This window comes from Diuraphis noxia, unplaced genomic scaffold (assembly GCF_037042655.1).
Source record: "Diuraphis noxia isolate RWA-SAM2 unplaced genomic scaffold, SU_Dnox_SAM2 contig0001, whole genome shotgun sequence".
Classification (NCBI taxonomy): domain Eukaryota; kingdom Metazoa; phylum Arthropoda; class Insecta; order Hemiptera; family Aphididae; genus Diuraphis; species Diuraphis noxia.
This window is the reverse complement of record NW_028301711.1, coordinates 75329318-75343227: the sequence shown is the minus strand read 5'-3', so window position 1 is coordinate 75343227 and position 13910 is coordinate 75329318. Positions and strand designations below refer to the sequence as shown.

Sequence of the window (13910 nt, the reverse complement as noted above, 5' to 3'; positions counted from 1 at the left end):
TTTTATTTTAGAACCAACATAAGCTAACAATAAATTTTACTTTTACTTGAAAATTAGATGAAAAAAGTCTTCAAGACTCAAAAGCATAATAATAATGTACCTACTAATATAATTTGTTTGTTGAGTAGGTATAAACTGCATGTGCATTAAAAGAATAAATCATCTTAAGTCCTTATAACATTATTTGTATAGAGGATAATCGTTTGTCCCATACAAAACAATAGTAATTTCAATCACAAAACATCTATAAACTAACTCTAGATAGATTTGACAACAACGCTTAAAATTTAGTACGCAAACGTGTTGTTAAAATCAGTTCATGCTTTTAAGCAAAAATGGTACCATTGATAATGAACACATAGCGGTGTTCGTCAATTGCGCCGGATTTGGGACACTACCTGTATAGTTTACGTCTATTGCGCTGCTATTAAAAATGTAGGTATACATCAATTGCGCCGGAGCATTTGACAATGGCACAGACTGTCTTGGTTAGTTTTAATTTTTATAATAATTAAATTATATTATAATATATTAGTTATATATTAATTTATATTAATTATATTATTTTTATAATAATTTTTACAACAATAAACAAAAATATATACATTACACAAAATATACAATTTATAATCTAAAAGTCGATGAGTGTAAAAGTTTTAAAACATTTGATATAAAAGTGACTTATCTGGCAACATCAGCTTCATCATAATGTGAGGCAATTAAAAATATGTCGAACAAATGGTCAAATATCATATTTCATTACACACGTAAAAACCATAGTTGCAAGTAACCTATTTGCAAGTTCCTTATTTACCAAATATACAACAATGCTAATCTTTAAGTTTTGTAATCAATAGAAATAATAGGTATTACACATGTTTATATAATGATGTATTTAAGAATCGATCGGCACATTTGACGTACACAATTTATAACATTGAAGTATCGATCGGCGCAATTAATATATACCTGTGATTTTTTACCTGTGATTTACGGCGCAATTGATATATACGATATACCCACACATGACACATTGCATAACACTTAACCTAACTTTACCGTGTCTTACTCCCTACAGGCCTACACTATGGTGCTACAAAAATGGTGTCAGTCGGTAGTATTGAAATATCGGGGCTTGAATTATTTAAGACAGTACCGGTCTTCATGAAATCTAAGTCAAATTATCTGACCCCGATAAATCGATGAATGTAGCGAGGGTGCAAGGCACTCCTTTAAAAGAACAATATAATAATATGACCCTTCAACTCCTGCTAAGTAAAGAACATTTTTGCAATTCTATTTTGACGAATAACTCCGGGATGCAATGTTATTTGGGAATATAATCGAAATATTAAAGGAGCACAAGACACATAAGAAAATAAGTTTTTTAATTTAAGAATGTTCAATTCTATGAATAATGGTTTAAGTTTAAGGCTTACCTAAACTTCAATGAGTTATGACTTTTGGCGAATTGAAAAGAAGCATTGAGTCAGACTCACTGTAATTGCCTATCTTATACGTCTAAACATTACTTACATAATAATTTACCTATTTTTAAAGTATCTTCTATGTGTTTTTCATGTTCTGAAAACGTATGTGGAACAATAACATATCTAGAATAATGTTTAGTTTTTTTTTAGTGAATCATACAAAATGTATATAATTCATATTTTACGATTTATAAATTATAAATCGTCGGACTGCGCCGTTCTTAGTACAATACTACGTAGAATGTAATGAACATATCTCGTTTAGTATTTTTAATAATAAACCAAAAGTTATATTGAAAATCTGATACTTCTATCGTCTTTAGCACAAGAACTCGCGTATTTTTAAATAAATCAAACAAAAAAAAAACCTGTAAGTAGAAGTCGCTTTGCAGTACAATAAATTACAAGTGAATCGTAGTTTTGAATTTGAATTCATTGATATAATACCATCGTATACGAAAAACGATTCTGAATAGAGACAGTTTATTAGTCTACGATATTTTGATTTAATAATTTTTTAATTTTTAATTTAATAAATGTTTTCAAAATATAACTTCAAACAGTTATAAAAAAAAAGGTGAAAATGTATTTTTAATATTTTCCAACTGCTATTATATCAAATTATGGGAAACCTCGTGTTCAATTTTCAATTTTTTCGTCCCAACGAATAAAATTTTATTGAAATTTATAGAATAAAAATCTAAAGAAAATTAAATTTCAAATGACTATAAATAACTTTTAAAAAGAGTTAAAATATTTTGAAAATGTTATCAAGTATAGAAATTGGAAAAATATTCATTTTTGAATAACAACAAAATAAAAATATCGGTACAAGAGAAATTAAGTGAAAAACACTCATAAAAATTTAAGTTGACTTTCCAGTTGACATTTTTATTTGATAGAAGTAGACAAAATTAAAAAGAACCTTGTATTGAACTTTAAAATCTTAGATTTAAACAGATACAATTTAGAAACTAATATTTTTAAGGGTAGACATAATTGATTTGTTTGAATAATGTCTATAAATAATTTAAACATCTTTGATACCACACATTTAATATTTTATTTTGAAAGTCAAATAAAAATATAATATACCTTACCAATATGTCATGTCCTCAAAAACATTATCCTCCATGATTTTTGTAAATTATACTAATTATTTATTTATTAAAGATCTCCTGACATTTTCATAAAAACTTAATAATATCTTAATATCTTATACCTAATAAACAAATGTGTTGATTGAGCATTTGAGCAACAATTAAAATGTATGATTTACGCTGAAAAGGATCCAAAAACTGATTTTGGATCACCTTTTCCTTAAATAAATTTTGGTTGCGCTACTGATCAATAATAAAAGCGTCGGAAAAACCTTGCGATAAACAAGTCAAGGGTGGTATGGGTATCACAAAGTTGTGATCATATTTTTATTTAGTCATGACCATGTCTTAATGATATTACAAAACTAATGAGAGCTGCTGTACATTTAAAACAATGACACATTAAAATCAGAAACCAAATTCATATTTCAATTTAAAATAATGTCATGCTGGAAACATGCATTTAGTTTTTGTTTTGTATAAGGATACAAGTACCTACCTGTTATAGGCGCGCGCACGCCGCAAAGGGTATGCTGGGTGTGCAGTTGCATACCCTGAAGCTCTTTGAGAGGCGAAAATCGATACTAAAAATACATATTTTGTGCACAAGAAAGATAATTAGTCCGTATATTAAAATATTTATAATGATAACAAATGATTAAAAATAAGAGAAATGATATCAGACTAACGGCAGTGATAACGTTTGATTCACGTATAAAATCATAATTAAGTGACGCTAACAACCGTCCGACGTATAAACATACCTATGGCCGGGTGTTAGCAAATTGAAACATTCAATTATTAGTTATTAATTACCCAGTATTTGCGAAATACATACTTTTTGTATTTTGTCATGGTATTTGTTACAATATTTTTTAAATTAAATAGTAGCTATAGTAAGACTTTTCAATATTTGTGAATTGTGTAGGTAAATAAATTATTGGAATTTTACATGCTTAAAATAACCTTTGAGGCATACCAGTGACAGCCTTTTGCATACTCCGAAAAGGAGGCATGCGCATGCCTATGGTACCTGTCTGTAAAAAAGTATATACTTATACAGATTTATCGAAAGGAATCAAAATAAATACTTTGATATAGGTACTTCATACTTAAAGTTAATTTATATAACACGAAACGCACTTTCTAAAATTAAATACAAGCACAAACGACACAATATTAACTCTTTTATAATACCTACCAATTAGTCAGTCTGGTGTCTGCTACTTTGTTTCTGACAGTAGGTGTTTATATATTGTGTAATACCTACAGTATAATATTATTACGTTGTAGTTTGTTTTGCTATTAGTCATAATTAACATTTCCATCACAATTTAATATTGTTTATTATTTTAAGATGTATTAATTATTGTTTTTATATATTTTTACTATATTTTTCAGTGATGCAAACAAATTTTACCACAATGGTGAAAGAGATTTGTGTGAGCAGTGGGAGGGAAGACAATGTAGTGTTTAATTTCACTGACAGGCACACTACTCAGAGTATTATATAAATAGCCGTCAGTCGATTACTGAAGTAGTCTACGTTTAAGCAATTAACTGCATCTATTATACAGGAATAATATTATAATTAAAAGTGGTTTTAACACAAAACCATCATGATACTCGTATAAGATGAATAGTTTTTTAAATGGAAGATTGGAATGAGAGTGGAGCTTTGGATGAAATTAATTAAATAAAATGAAATAACAATTTAAATACATGTTTTACTGCATGGAAGTCAAAGTCTTCTGTATCAAAATTTTAATTGATAACCATAGCCCAATCAATCTACTTGATATAAACTCACTGTAGATACTACGGACTTATAAAATAATATATTCTTTAGCCTATAGGTGTAATGTATATAATATATGTGTGTATATAAAATATTATGAGTGCTAATTCTATTGAAGATAATGGGAAACTTTCAGTGATCTTGTTTGTTAGTTTACATTGAGTGTTTTTCTGTCAAAAGGCTGCATAGGATGATTCCCGGGTACCTGTTTACCTGGACCGATACCATTGAGTTGATGGGGATATTCCGAGCGCGGTCGTTTTTAATTTTTACCTATTTATAGCCTGAGTGCGTCCGCCGTCTTATCGACAAATTATAATAAATAGCTCGATCGTGTCTCCGGTCCACAGCTGCTATAGCTACCTATCTATTTAAGATAAAATAATCGGAGTTTTAAGATGCCTACATGTTTGACGATCGATATGGTGGTTAAAAGTGTAAAGCACATTTTAAAACCGATGAAATTGAATATACTGTTACAGAGAATAAATTAGATCATAACCATGATAAATACGTAGATACAAAACACTATAATTCGACAAGTTATTCGTAATTCATTGAAAAGAAAACCACAGGATGAGATTTATGAATAGTCACTTAAATTAATACATCATGAACTGCAGAAAATTAACACAGATACATTAAATGAAGTCGATATGAATTGCTTTCGCAAAAGTATATATTTGGCAAGAGGATCAAAACTACCAGCAAGAACATGTAATATTAAAAATGTATATGAAGTATTGAATTCGTTAGAAATCAAAACTTATGCCGACGAACAATTTCTCATAGTAAATAACAGTAATCTAAATATAGTAATGTTTTCATGTGAAAACAATTTAAATACTTTAAATACTGTTAAGACCATATTATATGTAGATGGTACTATAAGTACGGTACTAAATATGTTTTACAATACACGGCAGTGGTGGATCCAGGGGGGTGATCAACCCCCCCACCGTTCTCTAAAAAAATTATGTTTTTGACATAATCAAGAAATTGCATGGTTTGATTAAATTAAATCGAAAAGGGGTCTATTTTTAGCTGATTTCTATTGAAATGAAATGAAATTTTGTGTCATAAAAATGTATTTATTCTGTAAACTATCTAAAAATATCTGTACATAATACATTATAATAATAATGCAATAATACATTGTAATAATGTATATACAATATAAATAATATATAATTATACATAAATTATAAAATAAGAAAAAAATGTATTGTGTATATTAATTATTAAATTTTGGAAACAGCCCCTATATTTATGTCAATGAAATACTACTGCCCCCCCCCCGTTATTTTTGGCTGGATCCACCCTTGATACACGGTTTTAAGTAATGGTCATTACATACATACCTTTAGTGTATTTTTTTTCATTTTACTTCATAATAAAGAATGAGAATCATATGCAAAATGTTTTAATATATTAAAAACTGAATATTTTAAATTAAATTTATGTTTTTCTCCCGAATAATTTTGAATTATCTATTTATCTTGGCACATTAAAAGTTTGGTTAACTATAATTATCAAATAATGTCGTTTCCATTTGGAGCAAGCATGGTGACGTCACATTTAAAACTTAATGTTGAGTAAAAATTATCGCGACCAAACAGAAAAAAGGTTTGTTTTTGAAAAATGTATTTGGTTTACCATTATTAAATCAAGAAGATATAGAAAACTGTATTATTGAAGATTTTATATTTATAATGCCGAAACATGAAAAACTCAACAAATTCATTTATTACATAATAGAAAATTATATAGATTCTTTAGCAAAATTTCCTATTTTCGTGTGGGCCGAAATGAATAGTAGTTCTGAAAGGACAACAAATGCTTGTGAAAGCTTTCATTCCAAGTACAACTCATTATTTTATATACATATACAAATTTTTGGAAATATTTAAAAAAAATCAAATTGATACTAAAATAGCAATCCAAACGGCCACACAAACAACAAAAGGAAGTACGTACAAGAAAATTACATACATCGAAGACCATTTAAACACCAACCTATATACACATATAATAATAACAAAAATGTTTTTAATTAATTGTACGCTCACCTAAACTTAATGGTGTAAGCTAAAATAAATTAATAATAATATCGAAAATAAATATTAAATAAATAAATAATAATAATAATGTTTTTGCTGTGTAAGCCAGTTCACCTCCTTGTGGTGCACTTTAGGTAATTCTAAATTAACTGGAGACGCATTCGGGCTATGTAAAAATATGACCTTTTTTCTGGGGACGCACTCAGGAAACTCTAGAGTTAATTCCCGAGTCATCAAGAGGTATAAACGAGTTGATTCCCAGGACATTAAATATGTTTTTTCAATATTTTGTCAAATATTCAGCCTATTAGCGTAATCCAATAAACATCACGACGAGGCTGAGGAGTTTCTCAAACATTTTGTTCTTTTAGTAAAAAAATTGAATAGGTAGAAAATAATTATAAAGATTTTCCTATTGTGCCTTTTATACCCAAAATGATTGGACGAAATCCCTTATAAGAACGTAAGCCTATATATTGACAAAGTAGGTGATTTTATATGATAAAATATAATAATAGAGCTAAATTATGACTCAGCAACGATATAACACGCTCACGCTTATACATAAATATATTATAATTTAGCTAAACAAAATTTATAAGTTTAACTTTGCTTATATTATTTAATTTCAAAATCGTACAAAATACCGATGAAAATATTCTAATGCTACAACAGCTTAGAAAACAGCTACGCAGCAGATGCAAAATTACAGCTAATCAACATATGGTGTACCTATAGACGAAATTGCCAACATCGAAGAAAATAAAGTACAATACTTCTATAAACCACAATATTATTCTTTTATCTTAGCTAGGATTTATTTTATTTTTTCATCAAATAAATAATATATATATATATATAAGTATATTTTTATTTATTATACCGCGGCGACTTAGGCCATAGGGAAGTGGGTGGTACTGTAAGTTTATGGAACGGTAGGTGTGTTATACGTGGGTGAGTTTTGGCAGAATTTTTATTAGGGCACCCGTAGGTTTCTTGCCATGCCCCGGAGTAGGGGATGGCGGCACTTGTTCTCCGGACACCGAGACTTGCCCGGAGAAAAATGTCGCCCGATGGTCGAGGATCAAACAGCCACAGCTGACGCGTTAGACCGCTCGGCCACCTCGTTCCCCAAATAATATACATTCTATTATTTAATTCTGTCAATGTAAAAAGGTTTTCTAAGTATTTTTGTACGGTTCATTTCATATTAAAGTAGACAAACAAAAGACGGAATGACAGACTGCTAGTAAAGATTAAACAGTCTAGTTCATATTTGTCAATCCACCACCCTATTGAGATAACAATAATGTATAAACCTTATGCGCAATTGGTAGTCTTATAAAGTTTACTTTTACTGCATATTTCTAAGAATGGTTCACTGGATAAATATGTCGCGTAATTAAATACAGAATTAAAATATTAAAAGTAATCCGTGTATGTACACAAAAACATAGGTACAACTACAACATTGGTATAATATTTTAATAATATTGAGCTAACTATTTTGAATCTCATAACTTTTTTATGTTTTTACAAGACTTAATAAGAAGACATAGAATATTTATATTAAACTGAGAACATAAGCGATACGACACAGATTGAACATATTATTATAGAGACGGAATTAATAAATTCACAGAATTATGCTTGTTATTTTTAATTTTCAATCGTTCTTACTCTCTACCAAGTAAGGACAATTACCCAAGAGAAATCCTCTACTCTTTGATTAAAATTTATATAACAGGCATATAATTATTATAATTGTAATATTAATTCTCATCATAGTAAAACCAGAGATGTAGTCGAAAGATTTAAGGAAAGCTTAAATTGTCTTAAATATACATTAAATTTTAACAACCAATAATAAACTAACAATAATTTTTTTTAATATTATTACAAATTCATGAGTATTAATAATCAATAGGTTCTATACAGAAAAAATAACTTTGAGTTAAAAAGATATTAAGTGGATATATCTATAAATAGATCAAAATACACATCATTATAAATAAATAAATAAATAAAAAAATAATTATTGTAACATATAATTCTTTTGGATGGTTAGTTTAAATGTTCCCCCCTCTCCCTAAAAATATCGAACTTGGAGCAATTTTCTACATTCTATATAATATATACTGACCATTTATATATGAACAATTTATATTTACTTTTATTTTGTATCCTAATCTTTATTTTATATGATATATCTCTGTATAACCATTAAACCAATTATTCAATAACCATTTATACACGACTAATTCGTATTTACTTTTATTTTTTAGTAAGTAGGTGAACTAGAGTGTTTACAAATTGCGAATTGGGATTCGACGACGTGGAAAGTTATGTGTGGATCAACCGCGTGCAGACTACCTGGACAACCTTATCGCATCGGCCGTAGCCATTTTCCTCCAAAAACGAAATACCGTTTTCCTCCACTGTCCATTTTCCTCCAAAAAAATTAAAATTATTCTTGACCATTTTCCTCCACTTTTCATTTTCCCCCGATAAATAAAATAACAAAATAGTTAGTACAAATAAATCAATAAACGTCACTTTTTTAGACATGTTTAAATTAAAATTCGATAGAAACAAAAGAACTATAAACACAAAATTAAAAAAACAACGTTTTTACTAAAAATCATATTTTTAATTTTTTTTTATTCTTATAATTTTTTTAGTCTACTTTTTTGAACGAAAACCTAAAGTTCTAATTTCATATTCCAAAGCAGAATATTTTTCTAAGTAAAATACGTAAAAATCGAATTTTGGACGAATAGTTTATGAGTTATAAGAATTTAAAGTTTAGAGAAGTGGAGTAGTGGACAAACATTTTGATGGGTAACCCTGTACCATTCCACTCTGCCACCTAAACTTTAAATACTTATAACTCATAAACTACTCGCCTTAAATTAGATTTTTATAAATCAAAATACTTAGAAAAATATTCTGCTTTGGAATATGAAATTAAATCTCTAGGTTGTCATTCAAAAAAATAAAAACTTACAAAATTATAAGGATAAAAAATATTAAAAAACGTAATTTTTTAATAAAAACGTTGTTGGTACTTTTCGGTTAACGTACCCCAACGATCGGCCTCCCGACTGCGGCGGCGGTCGGGATATACCGATTCCGTTCTCGTACCCCATTATATTTATCTCAATATTGTCAAGTTTTATTGCCATACGAATAAATAAATAATTGCCAAAAATATAATTTTTTTAATAAAATAATATAATATGAAATTATATGAGTACAAAGAAATTATAATAAAATATGAATACCAATAAAGTATAATAAAACATCAATACAAAAACAAATTATAAAAAAGTATTAATACCAATACAATATGAATAACAAAAAAATTATTGTAAATAAAAAATATTTTTATGATGGAAACATTGAGATAAATATAATGGGGTACGATGGCGGAATCGGTATATCCCGACCGCCGCCGCAGTCGGTCGGCCGACCGTTGGGGGTACGATAATCGAAAAGTACCACGTTGTTTTTTTAACAACATGAAACTTTGTAAAAAAATATTTTCAAAAAACCTTGATACTTTTTAAAATAATGAGTGGTTCATGATAAAAGAATCACCCTGTAGAGACTAGTCGATGTACAGTTCGATGGATACCTACTTTAATAAGTTAATCTAAAACTTGAGTGCACCAATTCAAAAGTTTTAGTGTACCAATCTTCAAAAATACGGTTTTTTGGTCTTGCACTAATATTTGAACTAAAATACGATGTTTTAGTGTACTAATATATTTGGCATGCTAAAATAATATTCAAAAATAGACCCCCAGATCAAGGTTTATAGATTATACAGATTGCCTCATAGTCATGTAAACGAACTCGAATCCCCCGTACCTTTCCCAGCCAAGTGACGTCATCGTCGTATAAAATCGGCGGCCTGCTATATTTTATATGTACTCACCATACAATTATTTACTCTATTTCTTTCTGAAAATAAATGGAAAGTTTATTTTTTCGAGATGTACCTTTTAGAATATAACTTAAATTATTAATGTTCTACACTTTTTTATTTTTTCGTGTCTGTGCACACATGATTAATAGTGTACATAATGCTTCGAATTTCGACTTCAGTATCTTGTTCGATGGGAAAGTGAACTTAGTTGGTACTTTTGGTTTTGAAAGGTCAAAATTTAAAATTTCCAATAGTTTCAAAAGCGCCCAAAAAACAAATGAAAAATTCAGGAAAAAAACGGTGATTTTTATGCAAAACCAATTTTGGTTTTTGGTGTAACTCTAAAATAAAAAACTGTAGATACATTAAATTTTGACTGAATATATATATATATATATATATATATTAGCACTATACAATTTTCAAAATATTTTGAGCTGTTTATGAGCATTTTCGGTTTCCAATTTGTTTTTAGTTTTTTTTCTATAAATATCAATAAAATTGTATTTGTTGTATAAAAAATCTTGAAAATTTAATAAAAGGCTCCTAATATTATACTGTTTCGGTATTCTACCTAAAAGTCCGGTAAAAAAAGACGCGCGAAAAAAAGTCCGGTTTATTTATTATCGGTTTAGTTTATCGTTTGTTGGCGACTTTATTAAGTTGGGTCACCTAATACTATTATCTTTTAGTATTATCTATTATAGGAATCTTATCTTTATAAACTATATATTTTATAATTATCTTCACTTACCCTGGTTATTTTATCAAATGCTGAGTCGATGTTTTGTATCGTAAACGCTGTAACCGTACCGTCCTTACCTACATTTTATGAAATTCAACGTTTTTATTAGTGTTTTTAAATCCCAATCTTGTGAAAATGAGTGAAATCTTTAAATTAAAAACAAAATTATAATGTCATATTTTATGTAACATTTTTATATTTATTTTACCTACCTATAATATTGATTGTAATAGTTGTATTATAAATTATTTCAATTATTTTTAATAACATTTATGTTTTCTTGTACGACATAAGTATAATAAATAAATAGGACTTTTTTCACGGGTTTTTTTTACCGGATTTTTGTTCGTGAATTCACTGTTTCAACGACGATATTAGGAAAAAGTCTCCGGGAAAAAAGTCTTCAAATTTATATTTTATCGTAGATAAGTATTTATATACATAATAAGTTACATTTTAAATTTATAAAAAATAATATAATAATGCTATTTAAAAAATATAAAAATGTAATTATTCAGATATAAAAGATCTCTTTCTTATATTTTGACCTATTTGCTTTAAAAAATTAGGAATATCTGCAGATTTGCCTTTATCAAAACGTTGACATAACATGTTCAATCGAACTTCAATTTTTTTACCAGCTTTTGTTTTTTGCCGATTAATTGCTCCTAATTCAGCCAATGTCGTTCTTGCCTTGTCCGTTCCAACGTCTTGACACATTTTTGTTAGTAATATCCAAATACTGGGATGTTTTATGCCGATGAGATGGGAAAACCTATTGTTCCAACCTTCACAAGCATTATTAGTTCTGTGTGGATTTGTTGACAGAGTTGTAATATTAACGTTCCATGACTCTGGTACAAACAATGGTGGGTTTCTTTTAAAAATTATATTATTTGTTTTTTTAACTCTCCTGAACGTATCAACAACGTAACCTCAACATAATTTTCATCAAAATACTGAAGTAAATCTTCTGCTCCAGTTGGACAATTTTGTTTTAAATAATTCATCCCCTCACGAACTTTATCTACAGGGATAAAAGCCAATCCATCCATCATAGCACAAAATAAATTGAAGTTTTCTATCGCTTACTGAAGCCCAGGTTTTGCATTTTTCTGTAAGTGCTTTGCAATAAATGATAAAAGCACCCTCGAATTAAAATGTGTTCACCAAAAACTGTTTTGATAGCTTTGTGAACTGTGATTTTAAAACCAACATTAAAATATAACGGATCTAGGTATTCAAGGTATTGTTACACTCATTCAAAATTATATTGAACATTTCTGCATAATAAGTGTTTTTCGTTTTTCAGTCAAGTAAGCAAAACACTGGCGTATTAAAAATGTAATTCACTTGGATTCGAATGACGTATAGTTGTAAAAAATGCTAGGGCGCTAAACCAAAGTTCCAATTTGTTAGACTTAGTAATATAATATAAATGAAAACGACTGGTTTACATATAGGATAATTGTTTAATTAACAGTATTAGTTATAAAAGTAATCGATCACAAATATTGCACATTATAAAACTAGAACTTAGACTAGAGCATAGATTTAGCACACACTCTTGCGAAACTCGCAACACACTAATTGCTGCTCTGCTTGAGTGTGAGTCCTGCACAGGGTGCTCCTCAACCCCACAGTACTGAAAACTTATTAGTTAATGGTTTAAATATTTTTAATGATAACGCATCAATAAATCAGGTATCGGCATTTGTTCTAATGAACTATTTAACGCAAATATTATAATTTGTTCACTTGACTCTGGACCATTATCTTTCAATAAAAATCGCTCGTTCCCACAACGTGTCCAATCATCTAAAACCAATATGAATTTCAACTAATTTTTCCGTTATAGTAATACTCCACATTATAAACATTTATTATTATTCATATCCTATAGGTTATGGTATTTTTAGATTCTGAGCGGAGCAATTAAATATATTGAGTAAGTATTCGAAATAATGCATTGATTTTCAAAAGTGCCAGGAAAAAACAAATTTACGCAAAATCAGTTTTAATTTTTATTAAACTGATTTATAAAATTTAAAAACTATTTTGTAGTAAACCAAGCCATTTATAAATTATTTTAATAATAGGTAATGCAAATTACCTTCAATAACAAGTTCTTGTAGACTATTTAGTTTTTTCGGGTTTAAACTGTTACTTTGATTACGAATACTTTTTTTTATTGAATCTTCGGATGGTAATTCAATTAATAACTTTTTGGTACATTTTGTACCGCTTGAGCGAACATTTGTCGTGGATTGTTACAAGTCTGAAGTGAACATTCCTTTATCGTTTGTTTGATTTTCATTGCTCCTATTTCACCTTTATTAGCACCATGACAGTGTACTTCTTCAAATAGTATGATTTTCGTTCTTTTCAGATTGTTAATAAACATTGCTATACATTTCAATGACGATTTTTTGGAACATTTCCATCGGATTATACTTTGGCATATTATTTGTATAGTATAAGTATACCCGTGTAGTGAATTTTATCATTTCCCTTGTTTGATTTAAGAAGTTCCATGGTTAAACACTTAAACTACACTCGCGTACAACTTGAAACTAACACGAAACTGGATACCTACGTATGATATGTATCTGTATATGGTACTGTGTGTAACTGTCAAACTATAGATTATGTCAATTAATTGTCATGTACAATCTACAGATAAGATTTGTCAACCTAATTTATTTTATAAATAAAATAACAAGTATAGTGGAAATATCGTTTTATTTATACTGCAACGGACGGGAGAGTTTTTTTCTGAGGGACTT

At 28.5% G+C, this 13910-nt stretch overlaps 1 pseudogene; it reads right to left on the bottom strand.

Moving 5' to 3' along the window:
- Positions 1-12802: 12802 nt before the first annotated feature.
- Positions 12803-13659, bottom strand: LOC149061710 (uncharacterized; annotated as a pseudogene).
- Positions 13660-13910: the final 251 nt, after the last annotated feature.